Genomic DNA, 14,017 nt, shown 5'->3' with positions numbered 1-14,017 from the left:
CACACCTTATCCCAAGGCAGTATACAGAGCCTCTTGCTTTTTTATATGCTAAACTCCAAGGCTTCAAAGTACTGTAATTTACCGAGGCGGAGGGCATTTAATGAAACGGTATGAGAAGGTCACCAAAGACCAGAGCGCCAAGAAGAAATACACACAGGAGATGTGAAAGAGGATTAGATTCCACAGCAGAAATGCAACCGACTCAGAAAATTAACCATATTTAGCAATCCCTTCTCTTGGTGGAGGGGAGGGAGATGAAGACCTAGGTTCTGAGACCTGCAGGGAGGAAGATGTTTTGTGTAGTCATGGTGTGAATGCTTCTAGAGCAGTAATTCTGCCTAAGGACTCCAGGATGGTCAGAAGAAAGGGGGAGAGAAGGGTAATGCCTCAAACCCATCTCGTCAGTTGAGTTGAATCCACTGTATAAAGATTACATTAGCTCTAAAAATTTTATGATGCCATCTAACTTTCCTGTAGACACAAAATGACCTTAAAAGTTCCTTGAAGCAGTGCTGTAATTTACAGATTTAAACCAGTTATTTGGACTAGTGGCCCCTCAGTGTATTTTTGTAGGGGAGGAAATACTGATGGTACATCATATAGACATAAAAATAGGAATTCCCTTCAATTAAGTTTCTCCAAATACCCTTCCCAGGCGGTAGGCATTCTAGGTCCAAGCTTCTGAGTTGGCTGGTAGAATCTGGAAGGAACTGCCTAGAGTGTCTTAAATTGACTGGAGTTCTTGTGAATCCAGGAAGCTAATTAAATGCTTACACACCAATGTGAATTTGTGATTGCTGCACTGGGGCTCTTGATGTGGCCTCCCTTTGTCTCCCGGCCTGTGTTTTCTAGAACAGACCTCTGATAATATATCATTCAGATTGGGCCAGAGCTGCCAGATTTTTTGAAGTTGCAAGTCCCATTATGCCCTATTCTGTTGGTTGGGCTTCTGGCTGACTCTTGCTGAACAAGGGAGACACTTTCCTGATCTGATTGCTCTGTGGGCTAGAGAACTTCCCCCACTCTCCTTTCCTGGGCTGGTGTCAGGTTGCCATCTACGGAGGCCGGAATGTCTGGAGGAACCAGAAAACTCAGTCTCAGCTTTGATGCCAGAGATAAAATCAGTGACCAGGCCCTTAGAGATGAAAAAATGAAAAATCAGGACAAGTTGTTGTCTTTTTTTTTCTTTTGAAAAGTGGATTCTTTTTAAACCTTTTCAGTCGAAAGGCTTGAACTTCATGGATGAGGACTTGTGTTTTCATTTGAATGAGGAACCGACTGTCTGAGCCAGCAGCTGAAGATTCCAAAGAATCATGGTGTCTCCTCTGACAATGGGTCCTTAGAGGGCCCTCTTCTATCCCAGCAGCAAAGGCCCCTCACTGTGATCGTCCGGTGGTGCTGACTTGCCCATGAAACCCTCGGTCCTACACCTTGGAGACTGCCTTCTGTCCAAAGTGTTTGAGACGGGGCCCTGGTTTTATGAACTCAGTGCCTGTCTCTGAAAGACAGCAGATGCAATGAGGCCCCGGATGGAAACAATAAATACCATTCAGATTTCCCGCACGGAGCTTCTTATAGTGGTGCCTTTGTTGAGGGAAACAGGGATTGAAATGCCGTCCCCCACCCTTCCTTTTCCCTCCAGCCCCCTTTCACTGCTAGGATCTCAACCACCTCTGGAAAGCAAAGGTTAAGTATCTGAGGAGAAATCAGTTGACATACCAAAGAGACTCCAGCGAATGTATCACTCACTTGCCAGCAATTCGGTGGGGTGGAGAGCTTCTGGGGAGGGGAATGAATTTTACTTGAAGCCAGAAGAAAAGCAGCCCTGGGAGGGGAGTACTTGCTAGAAATATCCTCCTCTGAGCTGGGATGTTAACAGTGGCACCTTCTGACTTAATGTGGCATCTTTCTTCATCGTTATCAATCTCATGAGAGCTTTCCTGCCATCTGTACCATTTGTGCTTCAGGCTCCCATATGAAAGTCCAATCTGGCAGCATAAATACTGGCTAATGAAGAGTAGGTGTCTGACTGACTGGGAGAGAAGGGATCCTGTCTCAATGATGGGGCAGGATTCATTCATTTGAGGAAAAAACTGCATTTCTATAGCCATTCAAGAAGAAATCCTCTCTCCTTCTCTCTCTTTACCCCCCTTTCCTCCCCTCTCTGATCCTCCTTTCTCATTTTCTTCCTGTGTCATCCTTTGTTAATGGAGTTCATGCAAAAGTCAGCACAAAAATGGTCTTTGCCTAGAATGTTATACCTCAGAGATTAAAAATAGGAACGCTGATGTGGACTTGCCGACATGTGGTGGGTTATTTTTTATTTTTTTTCCTCTTCAGTGGGAAAGCTATAACTACATAGATTAGCAAAACTTGTGCAAGAATGGATGTAAAACAGATTTATCTCTGTGTCAGCTTTATCTGATCCATTTGGTCTTGCAGAGTTTCGATGGCCTCCTTTGTTACAATAACCAGCTCTCAAACATCTATATCCTTAGGGTATTAAATGTCAGCCTCCTGATGTACCAGTCGAGGAGAGAGGGTTGACAGTCTGTGGGCTGGGGAAGTTCTCCTTGTGCGCAGGGCAGAGGGGCTGCTTGTGCGTCCAGGCTGGCTGCTGGGATGACCTCCAGAAACTTCCACCACCTCCGCGTGTCACCGTGCAGGGGTGTTGAAGCTTACCACCGCCATTAATATCCTTTTACACAGAATTCAAAAAGATTTCCTGTCACTGACAAGGACAGATTTGTTAGAGGTCTCTCAAGGAAATGGACAATAACTAATTAATTGAGCTCTCCAGGACTTTCCGTGCTGTCGTTCCTCATTTATCTGTTCTCGTTTCTCACCACGCAGGTCCAGCTCTCCTTTTTCTTTCTTTCCTTCCTACCTTCCCCTCTTGTATTATGTCCATCACCCCCATGTTTCCCTTTTGCTTCATGTTCTCCTAGCTCTTTTTTCTTTCTCTTTTATAGAATTTCTACATTAAAAAAAAAAAAAAAAGAAAGAAAGCCAAACTCTAGCAGGGCACGCGTATGTGAAGATTTTTCTAGAAATATGTATCATTTCTTTTGAGTCCAAAAACTGTCTTCTTCCAAGGTTGCAAAGGGCCTCAGAAGTTTCTACTTTGTACTGGATATGCAGATAATCTTTAGTATCCTTGATAAAGAATTACAAACTTTTTGCTAAAAACCTGCAGTGACCATATCTGTGTCTATAACTACATCTGTATGTGTATCTGCATCTATGTCTGTATCTATAATCTCCTATCTGGTTAAATGGAAAATTCATCATAACCTGCAAACAGTTCCATGAGACCCTGAATACCCCGTGTATATGCTGCTTCATCTTTCTTCTTATAATTGGGCTCCTTGGCTCCTTGGTTTAGAGCCGGGCATCAACAAACTCAAGATTTCCTGGTCTCTTTTCAGTCACTCTGTGCACAGAGAGCCTGAATTTCCAATATGCCTGCTCCACCACTTTTGTTTTTGTGTCCATCTATGCAGAGAAGCACCAGGCATGGAGTGGGGTTATTGGAGGTGGCTCAAGATCAAAGAGGCCAGATCTGGGACTGAATCCTGGCTCTGCCACTTTCTTTAAGTTTGTGATCTTTAGCAGTCATTGGACTTCTTGGTTCCTCAGTTTTACCATCTGGAAGGTGGGGATACCAACATCTTGAATCACAGCAGTTTATTGTATGAATCAGATGAAGTAAGCCTGTGAAGGTGTTGGAAACTTGGTGCTGACTTGAGGGTAGCTAAGAGAGGAAGGTTGCTTGGAGGAAAGGACTTTCAGTGCAAAAAGTGGAAAAACTGGGATGGTTGGTCATCCTACTCAGAGCAGTCCGTTCTGCCCACATCCCCCTGCAAAGACCCAACCCAGCTTAAACAATTACCCCAGTGGGTAACGGAACTTTCTCCACAGTTGAAGGAAATCTTTTTTTGTTTGTTTGTTTTTATGTGGATTAATTGCCCTATCTCTTTTCAATCAGTGGACTCTGAACTTTGGAAAATCAGAGTTACTCACTATCTTACTATCTGTCCCCTCAATATCTCAAGGAGTGGCATGAAACTTTAAGCAAAAGTATGAAAATATTTAAAATGAAGCACAGATTCCTTCCTCTGAGTTGGAGCTTGTTCATTCTTCAAGACCTAGTACATTCGTTACCCCATTCATGAGCTTTCGCCCATGAGATCTCTCTCTTCAGCATGATTTGTGCTTTTAGGGGGTAATGTGTTAGGTTATTGCTTTACCTGCAAGTATATTTTTTAAACTCCTTGAAGGCAGCCTGTCTTATATTTTCTGAGTATTCACTGAATGAATGAATCAATGAGAGAATAAATGATTTATAAGTGGGGAAATGAGTCAGAGGGAATAAATGGAGCATGAGAGAGCAAATAAATGCATGAGCAAATTAATGACTTTTCTGTGCTAATTAACAAGCATACATGTCTTTCTAGTCTAGCCCTGTTGTGTATCTCATGTCTAGAATTTTTGACTTGAAATCCTGAATCCCAAGTCCTAGTTCTCAGCCTTAACTACCATCAGTTCAGTTCAGTTGAGTCACTCAATCATGTCTGACTCTTTGCGACCCGATGGATTGCACACGCAAGGCTTCCCTGTCCAGCATGCTGGAGCTTGTTCAGATTCATGTCCATCAAGTCGGTGATGCCATCCAACCATCTCATCCTCTGTCGTCCCCTTCTTCTCCTGCCTTCAGTCTTTCCCAGCATCAGGGTCTTTTCCAATGAGTCATTTCATAGCTGCCATAACAAATTCTTAATACTCAAAATGAGCCAGCTTACCTTGGGGGCACCACTCACTGTTTGATACACTGGGAGAATACAGCTTATTTTTTTTCTTTAAAATTTTAAAGATTAATTTAAAAATGAGAGTAAAACCTTCGTGTGGCAAATAGAAAAAAACGTTCAAAGTACACATGAATCTAAAATGAAAAGTAAATATCTGTCTTTACCATTTCCTTTTTCTAAAGGAAAGAAATACCCCCACCCCCCATTTCATTCCTCTGAAATTAAAGTTTCTTCTTTTGGTTTTGTTGGTGGATACAGTTGAAATTCTAAATAAAATAAATTTATGTTTTTGGTATATCAGGATCTGAGCATGTAATCTGACATCCTGTTATGGAAATTGAGGTGTTAGTCATTTTCAGCATTGTCCATCTTTCTTTCTCTGCTTCCTGAGATTCAGTAATTCTAATGGTTAGCTTCATGCCTTTACAGATTCACCCTTATCTGTTTGTCTTTTACATTGAGTCATTGTGCATATGATATTTCCACTATATAGTCCACTTACATTTATTTTTACAACTCCCCTCTGCTCCTGAATTTTGTTGTATTTATTTTTATGTTATTAAGTTTTGCAACATTTGCATTCTGTCCTGTCATTTTTAATTGTATTTAGTGGTGCTTTTTGCATAGGTTCATTCTAAATATTAACCAAATAATGACAGAACTCAACCAAGTGAGGTGACTGGATCCAAAGAGAAGGAAATAAAATGCTAAGTCATTTGCAAGAGATCCTGAGTCAAGGGCTTAGGGGTTTTTCTCTTGATTTCTTCAGAGCTCTCTTTGCTCCTGGGTCATGCTTAGCTATATATATACTTTTTTCAGGTATTTCTCATATCTTGTTTTCTTCTTACGTTTTTGTTTTACTGGAGCACCTCATTGAAACTTTTTTTTTTTTGGCATGTCTGAGAATTTTTGTGTGTATGTGTGTACTTGTTTGTTTTGTTTTGGTTGTTTGTTGTTAGAATATTTTTATTTTTATTGCACTTTTGCCTGATAGTTTGGCTGGGTATATATTTCTAATGTCAAACATTTCTCTCAGTACTTTGATGGTATTGCTATTGAGATATATGCTGTCATTCTGATCTTATTACTTTGTAGGTAACCTCTCTTCCCTAGGATAATTTTTAGGATTTTTATCTTTGCCCTTGGAGTTCTGAAATTTTATGGAAGTTTGTTCAGATGTATGCTGTTTCTATTCACTTTGCTTTTATCTTGGCAGGTCTTTTCATTATAAAGAGATATCTCTTTGCTTACCTCTGGAACTTCCTCTCTCTCCCCTCATTCCTGTTATTTCTTTGTTATCTTCTTCTCTTTGTTGTCTCAATTTTTGCTTCTAGGCATCATATTAGATATATGTTGACTTCCTGGCTCTGTCATCCATCATCTTGTATTTTCTCTTTTCATTTTTATTCTTAATAGAAAATGTTTTCTCCAGTCTTTAACCTTATCCATTGTAATGATCTATTCTATACATTGCTTTAAAAAATATTTTGGTAATCATATTTTTAATTTTCAGGGATTTTTTTCTTGTACTCTGATTGCTTTTATAGCACAGCAGTAATTACACTTAAGTATTTTTTTTATTTATTTTTGTGTTTTTAAAAGAGGTACAAACTTCCAGTTATAATCACTAATTTATTTTGATGTATATTCAACATCCACTAAAATATCTCTGAAGACATGTATTAGAATATTTAAAATTAGTTTCACTTTTTTTAATCATTTCTATTTCTTTTGGTGTCATATTGGCTTCATCCTTTTAATTAAAACTGATCTTCTCAGATGTCTTTTGATCTTAATGATAAATGAAGGAGAAGTTTGATTCATGTGGGTACCACGTATGAAGTTTTCTTTGCAGGTTTTAAAAGTCTGTGTCCTCGGTAGGCTTCTCTCCTGACTGGGATGTCTTACTCTGCTGCTGCTGCTAAGTCGCTTCAGTCGTGTCCGACTCTGTGCGACCCATAGACGGCAACCCACCAGGCTTCCCCTTCCCTGGGATTCTCCAGGCAAGAACACTGGAGTGGGTTGCCATTTCCTTCTCCAAAGCATGAAAGTGAAGTCGCTCAGTCGTGTCTGACTCTTCGTGACCCCATGGACTGCAGCCTACCAGGCTCCTCTGCCCATGGGATTTTTTTCCAGGCAAGAGTAATGGAGTGGGCTGCTATTGCCTTCTCCATGTCTTACTCTGGGCACCTATAAAAGTAAATGAGTGGACAGATTTTCCCATATGTTCCATAAGCAAGTAAAGTACATGTTCCCACAATTTCTAGGGAAATTTCTGTGAACTTTATCTGAGGTTAGAGAACTCTAGTTTATTTTGTGCTTAAATGGAGCTAAGACCTTCCCCTACCTGGTCTAATGTGGAAGTTGACAGTGATTTATTTTTCAAACTCTTTCAGGTTTCTTATACTAACTCACTCCCTTTCCCAGTCGCATCCCCATTATTCATAGAGAGAAGTTTTCATGCTTCATCCTGGGGGCATAACATTTTGCTGCCAGTCTCTTAACGCTCTGTAAGCCTGGGGACAGAACAAAGGTCTGATTAACACTGTGATTCCTGTTATCATTTTGTAGTTTATTGCCCTGATGATGAACCCTCTGCTTATTCAGACTCTGTTGCACCTTAAGGGTGCTTTGATTGTCTTTGGACTGTGATTTTCCCAACTGCTATTCTTTATTGATCTTATCCTAGCAGCTGTACAATTTGCAAGTGTTCTTCAATATTTCTGTGACAGCTAGCTCACTTTCTTGTATTTGATTTGATCAAGACAAAATTTTTTTTCTATCATATCAATATATAAGTATGAACCCAGTTGATGGAGAGGTGGTGTGTGTGGTGTATCAGCTAGAAATAGAAGGTGGAATAGAATAGAATTACTGAAAAAGACATGTATAATGGTGGGGTGACTGATTTGCTTGAAGTATTTTTTTTTTTTTTTAATTTATTTGGCTGCACTGAGGCTTTGTTGCGGCACATGGCATCTTTAGTTACAGCATGAAAACTCTTAGTTGCTGCATGTGGAATCTAGTTCCCTGACCAGGGATTGAACCCAGGTCCCCTGAATCGGGAGCATGGAGTCTTAGCCACTGGACCACCGGGAAGTCTCTCCTCTATGTTTCTTTAAATCACCTTTTTCCCTTGGCCAAACACAGGTTCTTCATTTCTCTGTCGGCCTGTCCTCTTCTGCCATCTCACAAGCCCAGATGCCTTAGCACTTTCTCTCTGAAGCTTCCTTTGACTTCTGTAGCTCAGTTCAGTTCAGTGGCTCAGTCATGTCTGACTCTTTGCGACCAGATGGACTGAAGCACACTAGGCCTCCCTGTCCATCACCAGTTCCCGGAGCTTGCTCAAATTCATGTCCATTGAGTTGGTGATGCCATCCAACTATCTCATCGTCTGTCGTCCCCTTCTCCTCCCACCTTCAATCTTTCCCAGCATCAGGGTCTTTTCCAATGAGTCAGTTCTTTGTATCAGGTGGCCAGAGTATTAGAGCTTCAACTTCTCTAGCTCACCTACAGTCTTTGTTTCTGGAACTCTAGAAGCACCTCAAGTGATGGCCAGAGAGGTAAACACATCAGACGTTTTTACAGCTTTTGTCTGTCTTCTACAATAAACTGATGGTAAAACCCCTCAGGACTGGATCATGTATCTTTGTTCTTGTGTATTTATGAAAGTGTGTGTACACTGGTAAGTGGAGTAGGATTTAGTGAGTAAAAAGGTGTGGTCTGCCAGACCCACAGGGCATGGTTGCCAAACACTTACTTAACTGATGAGGTTAAAGGAAATAAAAGTCTACTCTCTTAAGAAGCTGGATCATCAAAAAAGCAAGAGAGTTCCAGAAAAACATCTATTTCTACTCTATTCACTATGCCAAAGCCTTTGACGGTGTGAATCATAATAAACTGTGGAAAATTCTTAAAGAGATAGGAATACCAGGCCACCTGACCTGCCTCTTGAGAAATCTGTATGCAGGTCAGGAAGCAACAGTTAGAACTGGACATGGAACAATGGACTGGTTCCAAATAGAAAAAGGAGTACGTCAAGGCTGTATATTGCTTACTTAACACATATGCAGAGTACACCATGAGAAATGCTAGGCTGGATGAAGCCCAAGCTGAAATCAAGATTGCTGGAAGAAATATCAATAACCTTGGATATGCAGATGACACCACCCTTATGGCAGAAAGTGAAGAAGAACTAAAGAGCCTCTTGATGAAAGTGAAAGAGGAGAGTCAAAAAGTTGGCTTAAAGCTCAACATTCAGAAAACTAAGATCATTGCATCTGGTCCCATCACTTCATGTCAAATAGATGGGGAAACAGTGGAAGCAGTGACAGATATTATTTTTTTGGGCTCCAAAATTGCTGCAGATGGTGACTGCAGCCATGAAATTAGAAGACACTTGCTCCTTGGAAGCAAAGTTATGACCAACCTAGATAGCATATTAAAAAGCAGAGACATTAACTTTGCCAACAGAGGTCCATCTAGTCAAGGCTATGGTATTTCCAGTAGTCATGTATGGGTGTGAGAGTGGACTGTGAAGAAAGCTGAGCACCGAAGAATTGATGCTTTTGAACTGTGGTGTTGGAGAAGACTCTTGAGAGTCCCTTGGACTGCAAGGAGATCCAACCAGTCCTTCCTAAAGGAGATCAGTCCTGGGTGTTCACTGGAAGGACTGATGTTGAAGCTGAAACTCCAATATTTTGGCCACCTGATGCGGAGAACTGACTCATTTGAAAAGACCCTGATGCTGGGAAAGATTGAGGGCAGGTGGAGAAGGGGACAACAGAGGATGAGATGGTTGGATGGCATCACTGACTCAATTGACATGAGTTTGGGTAAGCTCTGGGAGTTGGTGATGGACAGGGAGGCCTGGCATGCTGCAGTCCAGATCAGATCAGATCAGACAGTCGTGTCCGACTCTGTGACCCCATGAATCGCAGCACGCCAGGCCTCCCTGTCCATCACCAACTCCCAGAGTTCACTCAGACTCACGTCCATCGAGTCGGTGATGCCATCCAGCCATCTCATCCTCTGTCATCCCCTTCTCCTCCTGCCCCCAATCCTCCCAGCATCAGAGTCTTTTCCAATGAGTCAACTCTTCGCATGAGGTGGCCAAAGTACTGGAGTTTCAGCTTTAGCATCATTCCTTCCAAAGAAATCCCAGGGCTGATCTCCTTCAGAATGGACTGGTTGGATCTCCTTGCAGTCCAAGGGACTCTCAAGAGTCTTCTCCAACACCACAGTTCAAAAGCATCAATTCTTTGGCGCTCAGCCTTCTTCACAGTCCAACTCTCACATCCATACGTGACCACAGGAAAAACCATAGCCTTGACTAGATGAACCTTTGTTGGCAAAGTAATTTCTCTGCTTTTGAATATGCTATCTAGGTTGGTCATAACTTTCCTTCCAAGGAGCAAGCGTCTTTTAATTTCATGGCTGCAGTCACCATCTGCAGTGATTTTGGAGCCCCCCAAAATAAAGTCTGACACTGTTTCCACTGTTTCCCCATCTATTTCCCATGAAGTGATGGGATCAGATGCCATGATCTTCATTTTCTGAATGTTGAGCTTTAAGCCAACCTTTCCACTCTCCACTTTCACCTTCATCAAGAGGCTTTTTAGTTCCTCTTCACTTTCTGCTGTAAGGATGGTGTCATCTGCATATCTGAGGTTATTGATATTTCTCCCGGCAATTTTGATTCCAGCTTGTGTTTCTTCCAGTCCAGCATTTCTCATGATGTACTCTGCATATAAGTTAAATAAAAAGGGTGACAATATACAGCCTTGACGTACTCCTTTTCCTATTTGGAACCAGTCTGTTGTTCCATGTCCAGTTCTAGCTGTTGCTTCCTGACCTGCATACAAATTTCTCAAGAGGCGGATCAGGTGGTCTGATATTCCCATCTCTTGAAGAATTTTCCACAGTTTATTGTGATCCACACAGTCAAAGGCTTTGGCATAGTCAATAAAGCAGAAATAGATGTTTTTCTGGAACTCTCTTGCTTTTTCCATGATCCAGCAGATGTTGGCAATTTGATCTCTGGTTCCTCTGCCTTTTCTAAAACCAGCTTGAACATCAGGAAGTTCATGGTTCACATATTGTTGAAGCCTGGCTTGGAGAATTTTGAGGATTACTTTACTGGCGTGTGAGATGAGTGCAATTGTGTGGTAGTTTGAGCACTCTTTGGCATTGCCTTTCTTTGGGATTGGAATGAAAACTGACCTCTTCCAGTCCTGTGGCCACTGCTGAGTTTTCCAAATTTGCTGGCATATTGAGTGCAGCACTTTCACAGCATCATCTTTCAGGATTTGGAATAGCTCCACTGGAATTCCATCACCTCCACTAGCTTTGTTCGTAGTGATGCTTTCTAAGGCCCACTTGACTTCACATTCCAGGATGTCTGGCTCTAGGTCAGTGATCACACCATTGTGATTATCTGGGTCGTGAAGATCTTTTTTGTACAGTTGTTCTGTGTATTCTTGCCACCTCTTCTTAATATCTTCTGCTTCTGTTAGGTCCATACCATTTCTGTCCTTTATCAGGCCCATCTTTGCATGAAATGTTCCTTTGGTATTTCTGATTTTCTTGAAGAGATCCTAGTCTTTCCGTTCTGTTGTTTTCCTCTATTTCTTTGCATTGATCGCTGAAGAAGGCTTTCTTATGTCTTCTTGCTGTTCTTTGGAACTCTGCATTTAGATGTTTATATCTTTCCTTTTCTCCTTTGCTTTTTGCTTCTCTTCTTTTCACAGCTATTTGTAAGGCCTCCCCAGACTGCCATTTTGCTTTTTTACATTTCTTTTCCATGGGGATGGTCTTGATCTCTGTCTCCTGTACAATGTCATGAACCTCATTTCATAGCTTATCAGGCACTCTATCTATCAGATCTAGGCCCTATCTATTTCTCACTTCCACTGTATAATCATAAGGGATTTGATTTAGGTCATATCTGAATGGTCTAGTGGTTTTCCCTACTTTCTTCAATTTATGTCTGAATTTGGCAATAAGGAGTTCATGGTCTGAGCCACAGTTAGCTCCTGGTCTTGTTTTTGCTGACTGTATAGAGCTTCTCCATCTTTGGCTGCAAAGAATATAATCAATCTGATTTCGGTGTTGACCATCTGGTGATGTCCATGTGCTGCAGTCCATGGGGTCTCAAAGAGTCAGACACGACTGAGTAACTGAACTGAAATGAACTCTTAAGAAGCTTGCCTATGCATTATTTCTCTTTGATAACGTGACTTAGGAATGTGCTAGAACTGTTCTACAGAAACCTTGATAAAAACAGGTTTTTTTAGTTTCGATGATATTTTTTAACATGTAAAAATATCCCATTATGTGCCTGAGAGGTTAGGCTTATAATACCTAATTAGGGGTCTCCCTCCCTTCCCCATTTCCCCTTTCTCCTGTTCCCTCACAGATCTGATTTCCCATATTCATGAAGTCCAACATCTCTGTGATCTTATTCTTTTCTTTCTTGCCCAAGGAAGGTTGAAATATTAATTGCTGCATCAAACATTTTCAGATTTCATTTTCTCCCCTCATTCTAAGGGCTGCCTACCTCCTGCTCGACTTCTGTCTATTCTGACAATTGTCTGAGAGATAAATAACTGTTAAGTCTCTGCATGTAATCTATAAAATATATTCAAATTCACGTATTCAAACGATCCTTTGTTTAATCTCTAAAATGACTGTCCTAGAGGCTCGCTAGTGAACTTCAACTGGAGACATTGTTTTCCACCCACTCCTATTCCTGTGAAATACATTAGTGTTAGAAAAGGAATAGAGCAGGTGAAGCAGGTCTTCAAAGCCTCTGACAGCTAGAAAGTTTGCAGGGTTACAGTACGATATGCTGGTTTAAGTCAGTAAACCTTGGCTATTGAAGGAAAACCAGAAAAATGATAATGAAATTGGTTGTTTGGTGCTAGAAGAGGCATCGTTTGTGAACTCTGTTTGGCATACCATTGCTCTCAGATAAAGAGAAAAATTCTTAATTCCAGTCATTGTTTAATGGTCTTACTCCAAAGAAAGGGTGTGAGGGCTGAGTGATCATATTAGCATCAGGGCATCCATTTCTTATCACTTGGATGATTGGTATTTCGTTTCATACCATCTAGTTCATTCTACTCCTCTAACCCTGTCTCCAGCCTGCAATCCTGGTGGGTCAGAGACCCGCCACTTTCCTCGTGGAGTGTTTTGTTCATTCTCACTTCCGTGCCTTTCTTCCGGCCATTCTCTTACCTGGCTTGCCTTCCTTAGTTTCCATCTCTAAAGCTACTTTTCCAGTGAGCGAGTAACTTTTCCACGCTATCTCTCAAAATCAAAGAACTAAATGATTTCTTACTGAGGTCCTACTAAGTTCCTTTTATTCTGTTAGCTGTGTCAGATATGGAGAAAGATGTATAATTAACATTTAGTTAGCACCTAACTATGTGCCTGGCGCTGGACAAGACCATTTGCATGGAGCATTATCTGAGTCAACTCTTGCATCTTACAATTTCTAGTTTGTAGATAAAGAAACAGACTAGGAAATTATGCACTTAATAAATGGAAGAACTAAACCCGTATCTGCCAATGTGAGTTGCTCAGTTATGTCCAACTCTTTGTGACCCCATGGACTATAGTCCGCTAGGCTCCTCTGTCCATGGAATTCTCCAGGCAAGAATACTGGAGTGGGTTACCATTTCCTTCTCCAGGGGATCTTCCTGACCCAGGGATCGAACCTGGGTCTTCTGCATTGCAGGCAGATTCTTTATCGTCTGAGCTACCAGGGAAGCCCAAAACACTCATTGTGGGGAGCGAGCTCCGCCCGTGGCAAAGGTCATGAGGAAGGAGGCTTGACATACGCAAAGGCGGGATCAAGCCTCAGGAGTCTCCCTGGAAATTCTCAAGCAATCTACCCCCAAAACCAGAGTCTGCCTACTTTCTGCTTTGTGCTGTCACCTACACCTCTGACTTTACGGGGGGCTGCCCCCCACTACCTCTCTCTGAAAAAAGAGTTAGCTTACAGCTCCAGTTAATAATTCTTGGGTGTGACCGTGTTTCAACCTACAAACTCCTTTGGAAGTCCTCTAGCCTGCCTGAATAGGTTTTTTCCGGCAACATGTGATTGTTCAGAGCCTCCCAACTGTGAGAGGCAGGAGATGTTCTAAACTGTCTAAACACAGATTCCTTTGAGTAGTTAAAAGATTGATTAGAAATTGTATTGGTGA

At 41.6% G+C, this 14,017-nt stretch overlaps 1 long non-coding RNA gene across 4 annotated transcripts in view; it reads left to right on the top strand.

Annotated features, from left to right (window-relative positions):
• LOC138988866 (uncharacterized) overlaps window positions 1-14,017 on the top strand; it is a 325,118-nt gene that overhangs the window by 114,260 nt on the left and 196,841 nt on the right. For 3 of the 4 annotated variants that reach the window (XR_011465054.1, XR_011465053.1, XR_011465051.1), the window contains one exon: window positions 1,221-1,701. The exons of the other annotated variant lie outside the window; for it this stretch is intronic. This is a non-coding gene — a long non-coding RNA (uncharacterized lncRNA). Of the gene's footprint in view, window positions 1-1,220; window positions 1,702-14,017 lie in introns of those variants that run through there. 4 annotated transcript variants of the gene reach the window in all.

This window comes from Bos mutus, chromosome 8, assembly GCF_027580195.1.
Source record: "Bos mutus isolate GX-2022 chromosome 8, NWIPB_WYAK_1.1, whole genome shotgun sequence".
NCBI classification, from domain to species: Eukaryota; Metazoa; Chordata; class Mammalia; order Artiodactyla; family Bovidae; genus Bos; species Bos mutus.
The sequence above is the reverse complement of the archived record's forward strand: the minus strand, read 5'-3'. Positions and strand labels throughout refer to the sequence as shown.